Source organism: Mus musculus, chromosome 7, assembly GCF_000001635.26.
Source record: "Mus musculus strain C57BL/6J chromosome 7, GRCm38.p6 C57BL/6J".
In the NCBI taxonomy this organism is placed as follows: domain Eukaryota; kingdom Metazoa; phylum Chordata; class Mammalia; order Rodentia; family Muridae; genus Mus; species Mus musculus.
In genome coordinates, this window is record NC_000073.6 from 9050557 (window position 1) to 9071575 (window position 21019).

Genomic DNA, 21019 nt, shown 5'->3' on the forward strand with positions numbered 1-21019 from the left:
ATCTAGAGACTGCCATATCCGGGCATCCATCCCATAATCAGCTTTCAAACGCTGACAGCATTGCATACACTAGCAATATTTTGCTGAAAGGACCCTGATATAGCTGTCTCTTGTGAGACTATTCCATTTCCAGCAAACAGACTGCTTCATACCCATCTGTATCCCCTGTTACAGGAATCTAATGCATTTAGGGGGCTCTCACAGGCATTAGTTATGTACTTAGTATTCATATATATGTGCAGTCGAAATACTGACACAAGAAACAAACAACAAACACCTAAAACATATGGGTTGCACTCCTATGTAAGAGCATTAGGTGCTACACAGAGCTGGTCCCCAACAAAAGTAGTGACACAATAGTCATGAAGATTTTATAGTAAATGATCATTTATCCCAAGGACTGCAATATTCAGTGAGGGAAAAAAGGGCAGCCAATAGAACAAACAACAATAAATATATATGTCTCATTTAAAGTGAGGTCACTCTCTTCCTCCCCCATTCAAAGTCAGTAACATGAAGACTCCACTCAATACTGGTGCAGCCAAGAACACAGCTTCCTTTTGCTAAGTCCCCAGAAAGAATTAACTTCTTAGGAATAAGATGGCACTAATCCTCATCTTGATCCATGTTCTTCTTTGATGAGTAATTTTCAATGACTGGCTTCCTCACAAAAGCCACTCTCAGAACTTCTTTGCTCAGACTCACATTCATGCCTAAGGCTCAACAAGCTTGGTCAATGGCTGAAGCTTTCTCTACATTTGCATACACAAACCTATCTTGGTTATGTCTGTGTTGCTAATAAGAACAAACTTTGTTCAAATTCTTCCCCAGATTCAATGGGTTCATGAGGCATGTCTGTACTCTGGCTTCTTCAGTTAAATATGATGCAAGTGTGGGTGATCGCTCCGCACATCTGAAGCACTCTTGACTTTTGTCCAGTGAATATCCTTTTGTGTATATAGGGTAGATGATGGAAATGTTTTCCCATGTTCATTGCATTCAATACATATACTCTATTTAATGTGGTGCCAGTCCTGCAGCAAAACACTTTGCCACATTCTGTGCACTCATGATGCTTTGCTGCATAAAATCCCTGATGTTAAATGACGCTGCATCCCCCACACACTACACATAAAATCCTTTCCTATACTATGAAGTTGTTGGTCATTGATAAGATGAGATTCGTTTTTTAACACTTCCAAGATTCATGACTTTTAAATTTCCTTTCCCTTATATGAGCTTGGACATGATAAACAAGGCTGCAATTTTCCTTATATGAATTATGCATTTGATATCATGTCTTAGTTAGGGTTTCCATTGCTTTGTAAAGAACTTTGAAATCTTTGAAAAGGTAACTATTATAAAGGGAAACATTTAATTCGGTCTGGCTTAGTTTCAGAAGGTCAGTCCATTATCATCTTGGCAGGAACCATGGCTGCATGCAGGCAGACATGGTGTGGTGGAGCAGAGGTTTTATATCCTGATCTAAAGGCAGGCAGGAAGAGACTCTCCCACACTGGGTGGAGCTTGAGCACTGAACCTCAAAGCCCATCCCCACAGTGACACACTTTCTCCAACAAGGCCACACCTATTTTAAGAAGGCCACATCATCCTTTAAGAATTGCATTACAGAGTCTTGCCCAACACCCGCAAGGGCCCACACGGGACTCCCCACGGGATCCTAAGACCTCTGGTGAGTGGAACACAGTGCCTGCCCCAATCCAATTGCGCGGAACCTGAGACTGCAGTACATAGGGAAGCAGGCTACCCGGGCCTGATCTGGGGCACAAGTCCTTTCCGCTCGACTGGAGTCCCAGGCTACCTTGCCAGCAGAGTCTTGCCCAACACCCACAAGGGCCCACACAGGATTCCACACGAGATCCTAAGACCTCTAGTGAGTGGAACACAACTTTTGCCAGGAGTCTGGTTCAAACACCAGATATCTGGGTACCTGCCCTGCAAGAAGAGAGCTTGCCTGCAGAGAATACTCTGCCCACTGAAACCAAGGAGAGTGCTACCCTCCAGGTCTGCTTATAGAGGCTAACAGAGTCACCTGAAGAACAAGCTCTTAACAGTGACAACTAAAACAGCTAGCTTCAGAGATTACCAGATGGCGAAAGGCAAACGTAAGAATCCTACTAACAGAAATCAAGACCACTCACCATCATCAGAACGCAGCACTCCCATCCCACCTAGTCCTGGGCACCCCAACACAACCGAAAATCTAGACACAGATTTAAAAACATTTCTCATGATGATGATAGAGGACATCAAGAAGGAATTTCATAAGTCACTTAAAGAATTACAGGAGAGCACTGCTAAAGAGTTACAGGCCCTTAAAGAAAAGCAGGAAAACACAGCCAAACAGGTAGAAATCATTAAAGAAAAACAGGAAAACACATCCAAACAGGTGATGGAAATGAACAAAACCATACTAGAACTAAAAGGGGAAGTAGACACAATAAAGAAAACCCAAAGCGAGGCAACGCTGGAGATAGAAACCCTAGGAAAGAGATCTGGAACCATAGATGCGAGCATCAGCAACAGAATACAAGAAATGGAAGAGAGAATCTCAGGTGCAGAAGATTCCATAGAGAACATCGACACAACAGTCAAAGAAAATACAAAATGCAAAAGGATCCTAACTCAAAACATCCAGGTAATGCAGGACACAATGAGAAGACCAAACCTACAGATAATAGGAATTGATGAGAATGAAGATTTTCAACTTAAAGGGCCAGCTAATATCTTCAACAAAATAATAGAAGAAAACTTCCCAAACATAAAAAAAGAGATGCCCATGATCATACAAGAAGCCTACAGAACTCCAAATAGACTGGACCAGAAAAGAAATTCCTCCCGACACATAATAATCAGAACAACAAATGCACTAAATAAAGATAGAATATTAAAAGCAGTAAGGGAGAAAGGTCAAGTAACATATAAAGGAAGGCCTATCAGAATTACACCAGACTTTTCACCAGAGACTATGTAAGCCAGAAGAGCCTGGACAGACGTTATACAGACACTAAGAGAACACAAATGCCAGCCCAGGCTACTATACCCGGCCAAACTCTCAATTACCATAGATGGAGAAACCAAAGTATTCCACGACAAAAACAAATTCACACAATATCTTTCCACAAATCCAGCCCTTCAAAGGATAATAACAGAAAAGAAGCAATACAAGGACGGAAATCAAGCCCTAGAACAACCAAGAAAGTAATCATTCAACAAACCAAAAAGAAGACAGCCACAAGAACAGAATGCCAACTCTAACAACAAAAATAAAAGGAAGCAACAATTACTTTTCCTTAATATCTCTTAATATCAATGGACTCAATTCCCCAATAAAAAGACATAGACTAACAGACTGGCTACACAAACAGGACCCAACATTCTGCTGCTTACAGGAAACCCATCTCAGGGAAAAAGACAGACACTACCTTAGAGTGAAAGGCTGGAAAACAATTTTCCAAGCAAATGGACTGAAGAAACAAGCTGGAGTAGCCATTTTAATATCGGATAAAATCGACTTCCAACCCAAAGTTATCAAAAAAAACAAGGAGGGATACTTCATACTCATCAAAGGTAAAATCCTCCAAGAGGAACTCACAATTCTGAATATCTACGCACCAAATGCAAGGGCAGCCACATTCATTAGAGACACTTTAGTAAAGCTCAAAGCATACATTGCACCTCACACAATAATAGTGGGAGACTTCAACACACCACTTTCTTCAAAGGACAGATCGTGGAAAGAGAAACTAAACAGGGACACAGTGAAACTAACAGAAGTTATGAAACAAATGGACCTGACAGATATCTACAGAACATTTTATCCTAAAACAAAAGGATATACCTTCTTCTCAGCACCTCACGGGACCTTCTCAAAAATTGACCATATAATTGGTCACAAAACAGGCCTCAATAGATACAAAAATATTGAAATTGTCCCATGTATCCTATCAGACCACCATGGCCTAAGACTGATCTTCAATAACAACATAAATAATGGAAAGCCAACATTCACGTGGAAACTGAATAACACTCTTCTCAATGATACCTTGGTCAAGGAAGGAATAAAGAAAGAAATTAAAGACTTTTTAGAGTTTAATGAAAATGAAGCCACAACGTACCCAAACCTATGGGACACAAAGCATTTCTAAGAGGGAAACTCATAGCTCTGAGTGCCTCCAAGAAGAAACGGGAGAGAGCACATACTAGCAGCTTGACAACACATCTAAAAGCCCTAGAAAAAAAGGAAGCAAATTCACCCAAGAGGAGTAGACCGCAGGAAATAATCAAACTCAGGGGTGAAATCAACCAAGTGGAAACAAGAACTATTCAAAGAATTAACCAAACGAGGAGTTGGTTCTTTGAGAAAATCAACAAGATAGATAAACCCTTAGCTAGACTCACTAAAGGGCACAGGGACAAAATCCTAATTAACAAAATCAGAAATGAAAAGGGAGACATAACAACAGATCCTGAAGAAATCCAAAACACCATCAGATCCTTCTACAAAAGGCTATACTCAACAAAACTGGAAAACCTGGACGAAATGGACAAATTTCTGGACAGATACGAGGTACCAAAGTTGAATCAGGATCAAGTTGATCATCTAAACACTCCCATATCACCTAAAGAAATAGAAGCAGTTATTAATAGTCTCCCAACCAAAAAAAGCCCAGGACCAGATGGGTTTAGTGCAGAGTTCTATCAGACCTTCAAAGAAGATCTAATTCCAATTCTGCACAAACTATTTCACAAAATAGAAGTAGAAGGTACTCTACCCAACTCATTTTATGAAGCCACTATTACTCTGATACCTAAACCACAGAAAGATCCAACAAAGATAGAGAACTTCAGACCAATTTCTCTTATGAATATCGATGCAAAAATCCTCAATAAAATTTTCGCTAACCGAATCCAAGAACACATTAAAGCAATCATCCATCCTGACCAAGTAGGTTTTATTCCAGGGATGCAGGGATGGTTTAATATACGAAAATCCATCAATGTAATCCATTATATAAACAAACTCAAAGACAAAAACCACATGATCATCTCGTTAGATGCAGAAAAAGCATTTGACAAGATCCAACACCCATTCATGATAAAAGTGTTGGAAAGATCAGGAATTCAAGGCCCATACCTAAACATGATAAAAGCAATCTACAGCAAACCAGTAGCCAACATCAAAGTAAATGGAGAGAAGCTGGAAGCAATCCCACTAAAATCAGGGACTAGACAAGGCTACCCACTTTCTCCCTACCTTTTCAACATAGTACTTGAAGTATTAGCCAGAGCAATTCGACAACAAACGGAGATCAAGGGGATACAAATTGGAAAAGAGGAAGTCAAAATATCACTTTTTGCAGATGATATGATAGTATATATAAGTGACCCTAAAAATTCTACCAGAGAACTCCTAAACCTGATAAACAGCTTCGGTGAAGTAGCTGGATATAAAATAAACTCAAACAAGTCAATGGCCTTTCTCTATACCAAGAATAAACAGGCTGAGAAAGATATTAGGGAAACAACACCTTTCTCAATAGCCACAAATAATATAAAATATCTCGGCGTGACTCTAACTAAGGAAGTGAAAGGTCTGTATGATAAAAACTTCAAATCTCTGAAGAAAGAAATTAAGGAAGATCTCAGAAGATGGAAAGATCTCCCATGCTCATGGATTGGCAGGATCAACATTGTAAAAATGGCTATCTTGCCAAAAGCAATCTACATATTCAATGCAATCCCCATCAAAATTCCAAATCAATTCTTCAACGAATTGGAAGAAGCAATTTGCAAATTTGTCTGGAATAACAAAAAACCTAGGATAGCAAAAAGTCTTCTCAAGGATAAAAGAACTTCTGGCGGAATCACCATGCCTGACCTAAAGCTTTACTATAGAGCAATTGTGAAAAAAACTGCATGGTACTGGTATAGAGACAGACAAGTAGACCAATGGAATAGAATTGAAGACCCAGAAATGAACCCACACACCTATGGTCACTTGATCTTCGACAAGGGAGCTAAAACCATCCAGTGGAAGAAAGACAGCATTTTCAACAATTGGTGCTGGCACAACTGGTTGTTATCGTGTAGAAGAATGCGAATCGATCCATACTTATCTCCTTGTACTAAGGTCAAATCTAAGTGGATCAAGGAACTTCACATAAAACCAGAGACACTGAAACTTACAGAGGAGAAAGTGGGGAAAAGCCTTGAAAATATGGGCACAGGGGAAAAATTCCTGAACAGAACAGCAATGGCTTGTGCTGTAAGATCGAGAATTGACAAATGGGACCTAATGAAACTCCCAAGTTTCTGCAAGGCAAAAGACACCGTCAATAAGACAAAAAAACCACCAACAGATTGGGAAAGGATCTTTACCTATCCTAAATCAGATAGGGGACTAATATCCAACATATATAAAGAACTCAAGAAGGTGGACTTCAGAAAATCAAATAACCCCATTAAAAAATGGGGCTCAGAACTGAACAAAGAATTCTCACCTGAGGAATACTGAATGGCAGAGAAGCACCTGAAAAAATGTTTAACTTCCTTAATCATCAGGGAAATGCAAATCAAAACAACCCTGAGATTCCACCTCACACCAGTCAGAATGTCTAAGATCAAAAATTCAGGTGACAGCAGATGCTGGCGTGGATGTGTAGAAAGAGGAACACTCCTCCATTTTTGGTTGGAGTGCAGGCTTGTACAACCACTCTGGAAATCAGTCTGGCGGTTCCTCAGAAAATTGGACATAGTACTACCGGAGGATCCAGCAATACCTCTCCTGGGCATATATCCAGAAGATGCCCCAACTGGTAAGAAGGACACATGCTCCACTATGTTCATAGCAGCCTTATTTATAATAGCCAGAAGCTGGAAAGAACCTAGATGCCCCTCAACAGAGGAATGGATACAGAAAATGTGGTACATCTACACAATGAATTACTACTCAGCTATTAAAAAGAATGAATTTATGAAATTCCTAGCCAAATGGATGGACCTGGAGGGCATCATCATGAGTGAGGTAACACATTCACAAAGAAACTCACACAATATGTACTCACTGATAAGTGGATATTAGCCCCAAACCTAGGATACCCAAGATATAAGATATAATTTGCTAAACACATGAAACTCAAGAAGAATGAAGACTGAAGTGTGGGCACTATGCCCCTCCTTAGATTTGGGAACAAAACACCCATGGAAGGAGTTACAGAGACAAAGTTTGGAGCTGAGATGAAAGGATGGACCACGTAGAGACTGCCATATCCAGGGATCCACCCCATAATCAGCATCCAAACGCTGACACCATTGCATACACTAGCAAGATTTTATTGAAAGGACCCAGATGTAGCTGTCTCTTGTGAGACTATGCCGGGGCCTAGCAAACTCAGAAGTGGATACTCACAGTCAGCTAATGGATGGATCATAGTGCTCCCAATGGTGGAGCTAGAGAAAGTAGCCAAGGAGCTAAAGGGATCTGCAACCCTATAGGTGGAACAACATTATGTACTAACCAGTACCCCGGAGCTCTTGACTCTAGCTGCATATGTATCAAAAGATGGCCTAGTCGGCCATCACTGGAAAGAGAGGCCCATTGGACTTGCAAACTTTATATGCCCCAGTACAGGGGAACACCAGGGCCAAAAAGGGGGAGTGGGTGGGCAGGGGAGTGTGGGTGGGTGGATATGGGGGACTTTTGGTATAGCATTGGAAATGTAAGTGAGCTAAATACCTAATAAAAAATGGAAAAAAAAAAAAAAAGAAGGCCACATCATCTAATAGTGTCACTCCCTATGGGCCAAGCATTCAAACACATGATCTATGGGGCCAAACCTATTCAAACTACTATAGTATACTTCTATGGCTTTTCTTCAGTATGAACCCAATAATGATATAAAAGGCTGGATCTGTTCATGTATGACTTGCCACATTTATTGCATATAAAGGTGTCTCTCCTGTGTGAACTCGCTGATGAGCAACAAAGAAGCAGTTGTGCTTGAAGGTTCTGCAACACTCACTGAAACTGAAAGGCTTCTCTCCGATGTGAATTCTGAAATGCTTCACGAGAAAGACTTTTTGGCTGAAGGACTTGCCAAACTCCCTGCACTTAAAAGGCTTTTCTCCAGTGTGTATCATCCGGTGTTGATTGAGGTGGGATGTGCTAGTAAAATGTGCCACTGTTGCTGCGTATGCAGTTCTTCTTCTCTCTCTGAATGGCCTCTCTACTCTCAGTGTTCATGGGGGTATCCCCAATAGTGTAAGTCACTTGATGCCTTAGAAGACCATAGGAGGTCTGGAGGATCATCACATTGTCCATGCTTAGCAAGGGTGTCTGAGCACAGCACAGCATGTGCTGTTGTAGGGTGGATGGCCTGGCACCTTCTGAAGACAGACTCTGCTCAAAGGGTGATATTTCACTCTCCGCTTTGATCCAACAACCTGGACACAGAGAAATCCTGATTAGTGGCATGTAGACTATCAAGTGACAGACAGACAGACAGAGAGACAGCATCTATTAATAATGGTGATCTGAGGTTTCTCACAGAACAAAGGGGCTAGGGTCCAATACCATGCTGAATTTGTCAATATCTTATGTTCTATGGACCTTAGGAGCAACAAGAACACAAGCATGGAATAAGTGACAGGGAGGAGTGCTAGGTACAGTAACAAACTCTTTCCTCACCAATAGCTTTCTGTATGCTTCAACTGCTGGGGATTCAAGACACAGTGCAGAAGGCTGTGTAGAGCTGTGTGGCATGGTACCTAAAGAACCTAAATTTAAGTACTACCAAGGTATAGTGCATGGTAGATGAATTATAATCCAACATGCTGCTCTGGTTGGAATACTGGCATTCCTATAGTACACACGTTTAATCCAAAACATTGTTCTACCGACTAGAGTTAGTTGGTAGAACAAGCAGCCATGTTGGAAAGTGACATCTAATTGCGAAACAGGCAAAGTGATGAATCAGAGAAATATTTGACTAAAGGAGTCAGCGATAAGACAGGAAAATGAGTCTAAGTCAGAGCAGAAATAGTGTTCAGATGAAGTTTTGATCTGAACAATAGGACAGGCAGGTTGTAGAGAGAAAAAGCTAGATACAGGTGAAGACAGAATGAACCAGAGAATGAGAAGCCAGATGAGTAGAAGAGATAGCTAGAGTTACTTTGAGATCAAACAGAGCAATTCAGTCACACTGTAAAAGAAGCCAGTTTGAATCAAAGGAGTTTGAGCCGAAATAGCTCAGTTGACCATCCTGCCAGTGTTCAGAAATAAGGTAGAAGAGGTGAGCTTATTCAACAGTAAGTCTCCATGGTTGAAACCACTCTAGGCCTTGATTAGATTGCACATAGGCTAGAAGCTTCCAAGACTAGGCCTTGCTTACCAGTTGGAAGCTCACTGCCTCTGAGATGACAATTACATCAGGCAAATAGGAGTTACATTTACAGCGCACACCATCACAATACAGGAACAGCTGTGTATCTCAGGGTTGCAAGGCAACAGGCAAAACATTCAAGACTGACACCAAAGGGACAGTTCTGGTTCAGAATTAATACCTCCAAACATCAAAAACCACCACACGCTATGTACCTATAACATACCTGGAGTCAGGAATCTCAACGCAGGCACAGAGGGCTCTCCCCAAGACTCCAGCTGAGTAATCCCATGGATCCCAGAAGGCATAAGTCCTAAAGGACATAGAAAAATGAGAGTTCTGTACTAAGTGATGCAACCCATACATTGGACAAGAATACAGCCTAGGGAGAGCAATTCTGTTAAAGCTGTCTTGCAAAAATAAAATAAAATAAAATAAAATAAAATAAAATAAAATAAAATAAAATAAAATAAAATAAAATAAAATGAACTTACCAGTGCCAAATTCCTGTTACATTCAAACATAAGGCATGTCACCAGAAGTACTTGAGTCACAAAGATCCCAAATATTAAGAGTGTCATCTGGTCACAGGGAATCCGTCAGTGTTAAGACTCCTGACCCCAGGCCAGACGTGTTTGTGAAGTCCATTAATTGCAACTCTCAAAAGACAGAGCTGACTGTGAGCATCCACTTCTGTGTTGCTAGGCCCCGGCATATTATCACAAGAGACAGCTATATCTGGGTCCTTACAGCAAAATCTGGCTAGTGTATGCAATGGTGTCAGCGTTTGAAAGCTGATTATGGGATGGATCCCTGCATATGGCAATCACTAGATGGTCCATCCTTTCATCACTGCTCCAAATTTTTTCTCTGTAACCCCTTTCATGGGTGTTTTGTTTCCATTTCTAGGAAGGGGCAAGGTGTCCACACCAGTACAGGGGAACGCCAGGGCCAAAAAGGGGGAGTAGGTGGGTAGGGGATTGGTGGGGGGGTATGGGGGACTTTTGGGATAGCATTGGAAATGTAAACAAGGAAAATACCTAATTTAAAAAAAAGACAGAGGAAGAAGATCTTGGCAAGTCAGAGGACAGCCAGGTCTACATAGCACATCCAGCACAGCTAGCATTCTAAAGATAAACTGATGTCTCAAACTACACCCAAAAAATTCCTAACCCCAAATTGATTCCTGTGTGCCTTTGCTGCAATTGAGAGAAACAGAGCTGTTGTGAAACTTGACTTGGTTCCTAACCTGTATTTTATACTCTAAGACTGTGGGGGAAAGACTTAGTATACACAGGCCAGCTTTGAGAAAGATACAGCTCTCTCTAAAAAACAAACAAACAAACAAACAAAAACAAAAAATACAATCCCCCCCTCCAAACAAAACAAAACAAAACAAAACAAAACAAAACAAAACACCAAAAACCAAAAAACAAAGGAAAGCCTAGACATGCTCTGAAATGATGGCAGGGCAGGGTCTTACAAGTAAATACATGAGTGTTCATATTTCTGACATCAACGTCTGGTGCAGGATCCTTTGAGAGTCATCAAGCAGTGTCCATTCCTCCCAGTAGAAGTACAGAGCCACATCCTCAAAGGATAAACAGTCCTGAATAATGGAGAAAGTTGAATTTATATGAATCCTCCTTGTCAGGGATTCCTGGTACCCTTAAGTCATTCCCACTTAGCTTTCTACCTCAGAGTATACCAGGCTGTGAACCTATTCTATTGATAGCCAGTTTCATGTTCCCTCCGACTACTGTGCTCATCACTCAGCAACATGAGTTAAGTTGACATAGTGGCTTAATTACTTTTCTATTACTGTGAAGAGACACCATGACCAAGGCAACTTATGATAACAAGGAGTTTATTGGGGCTTACACCTCAGAGGGTCAATCTGTAACCTCCATGTCAGGGAGGATGGATACAGGCACACACAGCACTGGAACAGTTGCTGAGAGCTTACATCCTGATCCATAGTACAGTACCAGGGAGAGAGAGTTAACTGGGAATGGAAAGAGCTTTTGAGACATACAAGCCCACCCCCAGGGACACACCTCCTCCAACAAGGCTATACATCATTATTATCTCTAAAGTGTTCCACCAATAAGGAACAAGTATGCAAGTCTATGACTTTCTGGAGGGTGAGTTCATTGAAACCATCACAGCTGGAGTCAATCCAAGCGAGAAGAATGTCCCTCCTTTCAATCTGAGAATTCACATGGACTCCTTCCAACCAGACACTAACATGGATTCCTCCCAATCTTCTGTTTCACACAGACTACATTTGGGGCACTGTTGTCCACTCTGTCCCTGGCACAAAGGCCAGGAAGCCATGTGTACAAGATCTCAGGACACACTTCAGTCTTCACACTGAGCTTCCATTCACTCTCAGTATGCAGACTTAGCCCTCAACTGTTGTGCTACTACAATTCCTACCTTCGACTAAAGCCAGCTGATCTCATGCATGCCTGAGCATTTCTAATCATCGCCAACCCATCTCACTTCCAGGCCTGGTCTAATGTCATCATTGGAGCTTTAAGACCTTTGAATCTTCAGCCAATGGTTACCATAAAGGGAAACCTGTCCATGTAATCCCTGCTGTGGATGTGGGGACCTTTCATTCTGAGCATGTGCCAGGGAAATCCAATGGAAGGACAGAGACAATTCCAGCACAGAGTCCCAGGACACCACAGTCCCAGAGGCCCTTATGTGTTAAGTCAGGAGTGTGATTCCTGGGCACCCTCCACTTACTTCTTCCTGGTTGGCAGGTTTCACTGATACTGGGAAACCTGTAGAAAAACAAGGTTGTGAGTAATAAGCAAGAGTGTTGGTATCCCAAAGGTTCACCCAAGTCCTCTCTCTTACATGCAGTCAGGTACCCACTGCGCTCCATCCCTTAATGGTGTCTCTGACTGGGTGACCTTGGACAAAGAATCAATCTCTTCTGTTTGTTACCTGAAGATAAAATTTACTGTTTTATTGCCATGAAGAGACACCATGGCCAAGGCAATTCTTACAATTAAAAAAAAGCATTTAACTGGGTGCTGGCTAACAGTTTCAGAGTGTTCATCTAGGATTAGCTTGGTGGGGAGAAGAGAGGTGTGGGACCATGGCAATACCTGAAGACTTTACATTCTGATCTACAGGCAGTAGCCACACACACACACACACACACACACACACACACACACACACACTTGCACTGGATTAGGCATGGGCTTCTGAAACCTCAAAGTTCACTACCAGCCACGCCCTTCCTCCAACAATACCTTACCTCCTAATCCTTCCAATTCTTCTCAAACAGTTCCACACTCTAGGGACTGAGCATTGAAATATCTAAGCCTATGGGAACTGTTATCATTAAAAGTAACATACCTTCCTATTCCAAAAAGAGACTAATAGGGCTGGAGAGATTACCCTCTTTTGGTGTGTCTGAAGATAGCAACCATGTACTCATATACATAAAATAAATAAATCTTTAAAAAAACAAACAAAAGAGAATCACAGTCTCAAATTCAGTCCTGTGTGTCAAGTATTTGGTACAGGCTCTTCCTGAGCACATGACTAATGCTTCTTTCAAAAGTTTCACAAATGGGTACATATGATTTCAAAATGTTGTTTTGTCTACCCACATTGAATTAAGACTTTGGAATTAATTAGCCTTTACACAACATTTGCAAGGCAGAAGCAAGCAGACTTTTGTGCATCTGAGGCCAACACGATGTATATAGGCCAGCTAGAGTCATGGGGAGTGTCAATGGGGAGAGGGAGTATAGCTAATAACAAGGCAGACATTACTCAAATACTGAAAGCAATTACAGAGTTGTAAAACCTTTCAGTAATACTTAAAAATTAGTAATATTATTAATTGTTATTACTAATGTAATTTAGTAATATTTTTTAAAAAATAAAATTTATTTTTAATTTAATTTTCCCTCACAGCTCTGCTTAGCACAGCAGCATGTCTTGATGGCTGAGTTTTTAAAACTCACTGGAAATGTAGGAGAGGTTGGCTCTAATTAGGGCACTTCCACCATGAACCAGTGTTCAGTTGGCAACCCTTACCCAAAGGAGACCCTAACTCACAAGAAGGCAAATCTCTGTGAATTTGAGGCCAGTGTGGTGTAAACAGTGAGTTTGAGCCAAGATCAAAAGTAAATGAATAAAGTAAAAATATAACAAAAGGTGCTTTAATCTCATCACTTGTGAGTTAGAGATAGAAGAATCTCTCTGAGTTTGAAGACACCCTGATACATAGAGAGACTGGACATCCATGACTACATAGAGAGGCCCAGTCTGAGGGAGAAGGAGGGATAAGGGGAGAGGGAAAGGGAGAGGAATAGGGAGAGGGAGAGGGAGAGGGGGAGGTGGAGGGGGACGGGGAGGGGGAGGGAGAGGGAGAGGGAGAGGGAGACGGAGAGGGGCAAAGGAATAGGCAGAGGGGTGAAGGAAGAGGGGAGTGTGGAAAAGGGAGAGGGAGGGAGGGATAGCAGGAACCCACCAGGCCCCCTGGGGGACAGTGGAGGTGGAAAGGAGGTGGGGAAGAGGGGCATACAGAGAGAATAAAATAACTCCATCAAAGATCTGAACACCACCATCACCCACCCTACAACTCCCCCACCCCTGCTACAGCTTGCATTCCAACTCAAACATGAGTGCACAGGATTTACCCAAGGATTCACAGGTCTCTGCCTACACCCAAATTACCCCCACCCCAAGCTAGGAAAATGACTAGATCGAATCTCTCACCTGTTCAAACCTTCTTGGCCACCAGAGTCTCTCTAAACAAAAGTCAGGTCCTTAGGTTCACTGAGCCCTTTCCCTCATGTAATGCCAGTAGAGGTCACTCCAGGGCTCTTTGTCAGAGCTCATGCCCTCCCACAAGCCTTGAGAGGTACAGTCCACCAGACACTGAGTCAAGGGTATGGTTCTAGCAATCTAGCATACAGATGTCAAAAAACAAAAAACAAAAAACAAAAAAAACCCAAAACAAACAAACAAACAAACAAAGAAACAAAACCAAAACCAAAACCAAAACCAAAAACAAAAAATAAAACCAAAACCAAAACAAAACAAAACAAACAAAAACAAAACTACAATAATTTCGTCCACTGGTGCCCTACAGTCGGGGACATGGGAGTCTACCCTGTTGGCTCCTGACCCAGATCTCAGTGCTCCAGAACTCAGGTAGGTGGGCGATCACTAGACACTCACCTGGGGCAGGGCTCCACCTGCAGTCTCCACAATCACCATCAGCCTCCAGTGGCCAGCTGGGCCCTGGGATGTGGCCATCCCTCCTCGAAGCTTGGATTAGATCACACGGGCTGTCGAAAACCTCAGCTCTGTCTCCGTGACGGAGGAAAAACACCTCAACTCTACCGTTTTCCTGCCATGACCAATACTGATAAAACCAGTTTTCTGTGAACCAGACTGACAGATCCAGAAAAGTTTCAAAGAACCTCCTGCATGCAAAGCCAAAAGTCCCGGCCCAGCTTCCTTTTGTTGTCACTAATGCGCCTATTTTCATTGGCTATTCTCGGTGCAATGTCTTCTGGACAATGTAGTTCAGATGTGATCAAGCACCAGGAAGTGGACACACCTCCCCAGATGGAGCCTTACACTCAATCTCTTAGGGAGAGTGTTGTGATTATAGATGTGTCAATATTTCCTTGAGCTACAAAAGCTGAAGTGCTGAAACACTCCTAAATTACAGAACTGCTGGCAGAGGCACGTTGATGTTTGGGATTAGAAACTAGCCTGTCACAGTGAGTTCCAGACCAGACAGAAAACCTCTGGGAACCTTACAGAGTGAACATTACCCTAAGCTGGGCCATGTGAGGAGAGGAGATCTGAAAAGAGAAAGAGGGGCCTCCAACCAAGAAGGACCCCCTGAGCCAAGAGACTAGCACAGCTAAAAGTGGCTGAGTTATATAGTGGTCAGAGGAGCTGGAAGGAGGAAAGCCCAGGGGATCACCTGGACTGGGGAGTTTGGACGGTGTGGTGGCTGGGGGGTGGGGGGAGGCATGCCAGCCAGGGACAGAGGGATGCTGAGGCCACTGTCCAGTTTGATATGTTAATGGACACTTTAGTTCAACATTTTTGCCTTGGATTTAAGACCCAACAGGTTGTAGGTCTTTGTGGGAATGATACTTGACAGGTCTTCTTACAAAGAAAACTTAGGAAATTACTATAGAGGAATAAAAAAGGACATATTTGAAATCGAGTATCCTTTCACCACTGATCTCAAGAATTCAAACTCTTCTCAGTTATACACATCAGACAGGAGGTCATCACGAATAACTTTTCTATTGTCCATCCCCATGCTAAGAGAAATTTGGAGATGCATAACAGGATTCAGCCCAGAAAATGACTTTGGTGTGGCACTGAGGATGCACTTCACTTCAGAAGGAAAGAATCGAGCAGCAGCTTCCCGTGGGCGGGTGGGTGGGGGGCGGGAAAGGGAACACTAGAGTATATGTAACCGTATTTAGTCTGCAGGGAGTCCTGTTAACTCCTTAACACTGCTTCTCCACTGTCCATCTCTGCAACTGCCCTGGTATCCATGGCAAAGCTGTCTGAACTACGTTAACCAGAACCCACTGTGTGCAGAAAGGCAGGAAGTGTGGAGGGAGGTGTTAGTGCATACATATAATCCTAGTGGATATCTGAGTTTGTGGCTAGCTTGATCTACCATCTAGAGCAGCCAAGGCTACACAGAGAAACTCTGACTCAAAGGAAAGAAAGAAAGAAGAGAGGGGGAGGGGGAGGGGGAGAGGGAGAGGGAGAGGGAGAAGGAGAAAAGGATTTCCCCTGGAGCTGATACAGGACTAAAGTCTGCACCACCACAATATAACTGGTCTAAGCCTTGGGTACAAACGCCCCTATTCATGTGCCCCTCTGGACATCCCTGTCTGCTGGCCTGTTGATGCTGGATGTGGTAGCAGAGAATTCTTAGCTTACCTGGTTGTTGCAGCACCCTGGTGTGTGGGTCCTAAGCCCAGGCAGAGGGCTGATGTCCCTGATAGTGATCCAGTCTTACAGTCCTATTTATTTATTAATTTTACTCTTATAAAGATTTTGTTTGCAGCCATGTGGCAGTGGCACACATGTCAGGCAGATGATAAAGTTCAAGGCCAGCCTGGACTACAGAGTGAGTTTCAGGACAGCCAGAGCTACACAGAGAAACCCTGTCTCAAAAAGCAAACAAAAAACAAACCAACCAGAGTGACTGAGAGACAGAGAGAGACAAAGAGACAGATGCAGACAGAGATGTAGCAAACACCAATGCACAGTGATCTAGTTCTATGCTGATTTTGTAATGAAGACAATAAATTCATGAGTTCTTACTCACCTAAAAAAGGGGTGTGCGTGTGTATGTCCCTACACTTATGCAAGTCAGAGTACAATTTGGAAAAGTCACTTTTTTTCACCTACCATGTCGATTCAGATGATTAAATTTATGTAGCTGCTTTCCACCTTATCATATCACTCATGCTGGATTTCCACTTTAGGCAACCATGTGCAAGAGCAGTGGTGCTCACTCTTTCTAATCCTAGGACCCTTTATCACAGTTCCTCTAGTTATGGTGATCCCCAGCCATAAATTATCATTTCTACCTCATAACTGTAGTTTCACTACTGTCATGAATCTTAGTGTAAATATCTGTGTTTCCTGATGGTCTTACATATCCCCTAAAAGATCATGATCCACATGTTGAGAACCAACGTGCTAGAGTGTTATGTCTTCTGACTGTCATTGTATTTTTGTTTGAAGTTGTGTTGTTTTTGTTGTTGTTTGAGGCAGGATCTCTCCATGTAGCCCTCCCTGGCTGTCCATGGAACTCTGTCTGTAGACCCTGTTAGCATTGAATTCAGACCTGGTTGGGTTTAGTTGTTTGACATTTGATTGGGATTGTGTGTGTGTGTGTGTGTGTGTGTGTGTGTGTGTGTGTGTGTGTATGTGTGTGAGAGAGAGAGATTCCATGGTGCTAGTGGTATAGAAGTGAGTTGCCACACCCATCTTAGGTGCTTGTGGTACAGAGGTGAGCTGCCATACCTAGCTTGGTTGTTTGTGTTAAAGAGATAAGCTGCCACATCCAGCTTAGTCATTTCATTTCTTTACTTTTTTTTCTTTTTGCCTCTGCCTTAAGAATGTAGGAATTAAAGGTGTTCACCACCACACCCAAACCCAGTTCCACTTGCTGCTCTTCCAGAGGACCCAGGTTCAGTTTCCCCTTGTGGCACACAGCATTTGTCACTCTTATTCCATGGCATCTGATGCCTTTTTCTGTCCTCCATAAATACTCCATATATTCGATGCTTATGCATATATGCAAGCTGACACTCGTATATATAAAATAAAATTAAATGGTAAAATACAAATTGTGTTTGTTTGTTTTAGTTGGGCTTTGACTATTTATCGTTTTGGATTTGTTTAATATTTATACCCATAAAGACACAGGAGTAGGGAGCTGAAGTTAAACACCTGCAAGCTCAGTAAGGTAACTTTATTTTCTTAACTGTATACAAAATATCCATTTTAAAGCCTGATTTTATAATTAAACGGCTGGCTTTTTAAAAATCTCATTCTATCTATATCACTCTATCCAGCTAGTCTACTGTTCTCTTGAGCTAATCCAAACCCAAGAGGACACCTTAGCTCCCTTTTCTAGAATACTGTCTCACCTACGTCCTACCAGCTTCTTCTCTTTGGTTCCTGCAAGCCCAGAGAGAGAACCCCTATTTTTTACTTGGATTCCAGGCCAAAAGAGAGAGCAAGAGAGCTCCCAAAAGTCCAATTGCTAGCAAAGTCTCTAGCTCCTGGCCTCCACCCTTTGGCAGGCTGAACCATGTTACCTTCCTAGTGGGGACTACAAGCCAACTCAGTAGAGCCAAACCCTTTCACCTTCAAGCTCATCCAGCTGACTTTGGCTTGAGTCATAAGCAAAGAACATAAGACACCTCCAAAACCAATATCTGTTCTTTAGCATTTTTATCTATGGAGGCATTTAGAGGCACACTTAAACTTCATCTCTTCAGGACACACCTTACTGCACTTGACATCTATTTAAGCCTTCTATATTTTGTGAACAAGTAGGTTTTCTTGGTACAGTAATCAAATATCCTGTAACAGGGTTTGAGAGAAAAGGAGCGAAGAAAAAGACCTGGAGAAAAGGACTTCTTCCACTGGTGTGAACTCCTGTGCTATGTAGTTCTGACTGGTGGATTCAGGAGTGACTATTTTTAGGAGACCTAGCTATTGGTGGTATGGCAGTCCTTCATGGCCATCACCGTGGAAAAAAGAAAGATAAGCCAAGCAGTTAGAGTAGCCTATTTGTGCCTTCTCAGCCTACAGAGAGGAAGAATGACCTCCTACCCCTATGGAGGGACCCTGCTGTTCAGGGTTATATTCACACTGCTCTCTCCCAGATGTGTCTGCCTCTTTCTATTCTCTCTCTCATATCTACAATCAAACTTTCCCTCCACCATATCTAAGAGCAGTCATGCCCTTTTCTTTTTATTTATCTTTTTCTCTCACTTACCAAGTTCATGACAGGTAAGAATGAGTTTGACACATTAATACTTCTTTTGGACGAGGGGTAATATTTTTTAATCCCCATATTCCTTAGGATAGCAAGGAAGAGTTTGTTGCCTTGTTTGAAAGCACACAGTGCCTCACTGAGGATTGAGGACAATATAACAGCTATATCAGCCTGCACATATGAGGGAGGTCCTGGGTGGTCTTTGGTTATTCAGAGCCTTTTTTTTTAACCATAGGTTCTTTTAAATGCAAAGACACTATAATGGTTTGAATAGGTTTCACCCCATACACTTTTGTGTTTGAATGCTTAGTCCACAGTGAGTGACACTATTTGGAGTCATGTAGTTGTTAGAATAGGTGTGGCTTTGTTGACAAAAATGTGTCACTGTGGCATTGAGAGCCTGTGCTCAATCTACACTAAAGTGCAGAAGAGACCCTCTTCCTAGCTGCCTGAAAAAGAGACTATCCTGCTACTGCCTTTGCATCAAAATGTGGAGCACTCAGATCTTATTATAGCACTATGAGTTCTTGGATGCTGCCATGCTCCCTACCATAATGATAATGGACTGAACCTCTGAAAGTATAAGCCAGCCAGGATTAATTGTTTCCTATTTATAAGACTTCCCTTTGTCATGATGTCTCTTCGGAGGAATGGAAACCCTAAGTAAGACAGAAACTCTCATGTAATTTAGCTGTTTGTAAGGAGAGATTCTCTAAAAGGATATTAAAAGGGTACAATTTGGAAAGGAGGAAGTCAAAATATCACTGTTTGCAGAAGATATGATTGCATTTATAAGTGACCCCCAAAATTCAACTGGAGAACTCCTAAAGCTGATAAACAATTTCAGTGAAGTAGCTAGATCTAAAATTAACTCAAACAAATCAGTGGCCTTTTCTACACAAAAGATAAATAGGCTGAGAAACAAAGTAGGCAAACAACACCCTTCAAAATAGTCACAAATAATATAAAATACCTTTCTGTGACTCTACTTAAGGAACTCAAGATCTGCATGATAAGAACTTCAAGTATGTGAAGATTAAATCAAAGATGATCTCAGAAGATGGAGATCTTCCATGTTCATGAATTGGCAGGATTGATATACTAAAAATGGCCATCTTGTCAATAGCAATTTACAGGTTCAATGCAATAAACATCAAGTTCCAACTCAATTCTTCAGAGTTAGAAAGGGCAATTGCAAATTCATCTGGAATAACAAAAACAAAACAAAAACAACCAAAAAATGATGATAGATAAAACTACTTTCAACTATAAAAGAACCTCTGTTGGAATCACCATGAGTGACCTCAAGCTGTACTACAGAGCAAATGTGATGAAAAACTGCATGGTACTGGTACAGCGACAGACAGATAGATCAGTGGAATAGAATTGAAGGCACAGAAATGAACTCACACATCTATGGTCACTTAATCTTTAACAAAGGAGCTACAATCATCCAGTGAAAATAAGACATCATTTTGAACAAATGGCACTGGTACAACTGGCAGTTGTCATGTAGAAGAATGTGAATTAATCCATTTTTATCTCTTTGTACAAAAATCAAGTCTAAGTGGATCAAGGAACTACACATGAAATCAGAGACAATGACCTTATAGAGGAGAAAGTAGAGAAGAGTCTCAAAGATATTTGCACAGGGGGAAAATCCTGAACAACAGAAATGGTTTGTGCTATAAGATTGAGAATTAATCTCATAAAATTGCAAAGCATGTGTTAGGCAAAGTATGTCAGTAAGACAAAACAGCAAAAAAAAAAAAAGATTGGGTAAAGATCTTTACCAATCCTAAATCCAATGCTATTATAAATAAGGCTGCTATGAACATAGTGGAGCATGTTTCCTTATTACAAGTTGGAAAGTCTTCTGGGTAAATGCCCAGGGGAGGTATTGATGGATCCTCTGATAGCACTATGTCTGCGAATTTTCTGAGGAACTACCAGACTGATTTCCAGAGTGGTTGTATCAGCTCTCAATCCCACCAGCAATGGAAGAGTGTTCCTCTTTTACCACATCCTCGCCAGCATCTGGTGTCACCTGAATTTTTGATCTTAGCCATTC

General features: G+C 41.8%; 1 long non-coding RNA gene across 1 annotated transcript; it reads right to left on the bottom strand.

The window, feature by feature from the left end:
* Nucleotides 1-7935: 7935 nt before the first annotated feature.
* Zfp419 lies at nt 7936-14884 on the bottom strand. The gene is made up of 5 exons (XR_004691280.1): nt 14622-14884; nt 12159-12196; nt 10888-11013; nt 9631-9717; nt 7936-8466 (listed from the first exon to the last, which is right to left on the bottom strand). It is a non-coding gene; the product is annotated as a zinc finger protein 419 (long non-coding RNA).
* Between the last annotated feature and the right edge of the window lie 6135 nt (nt 14885-21019).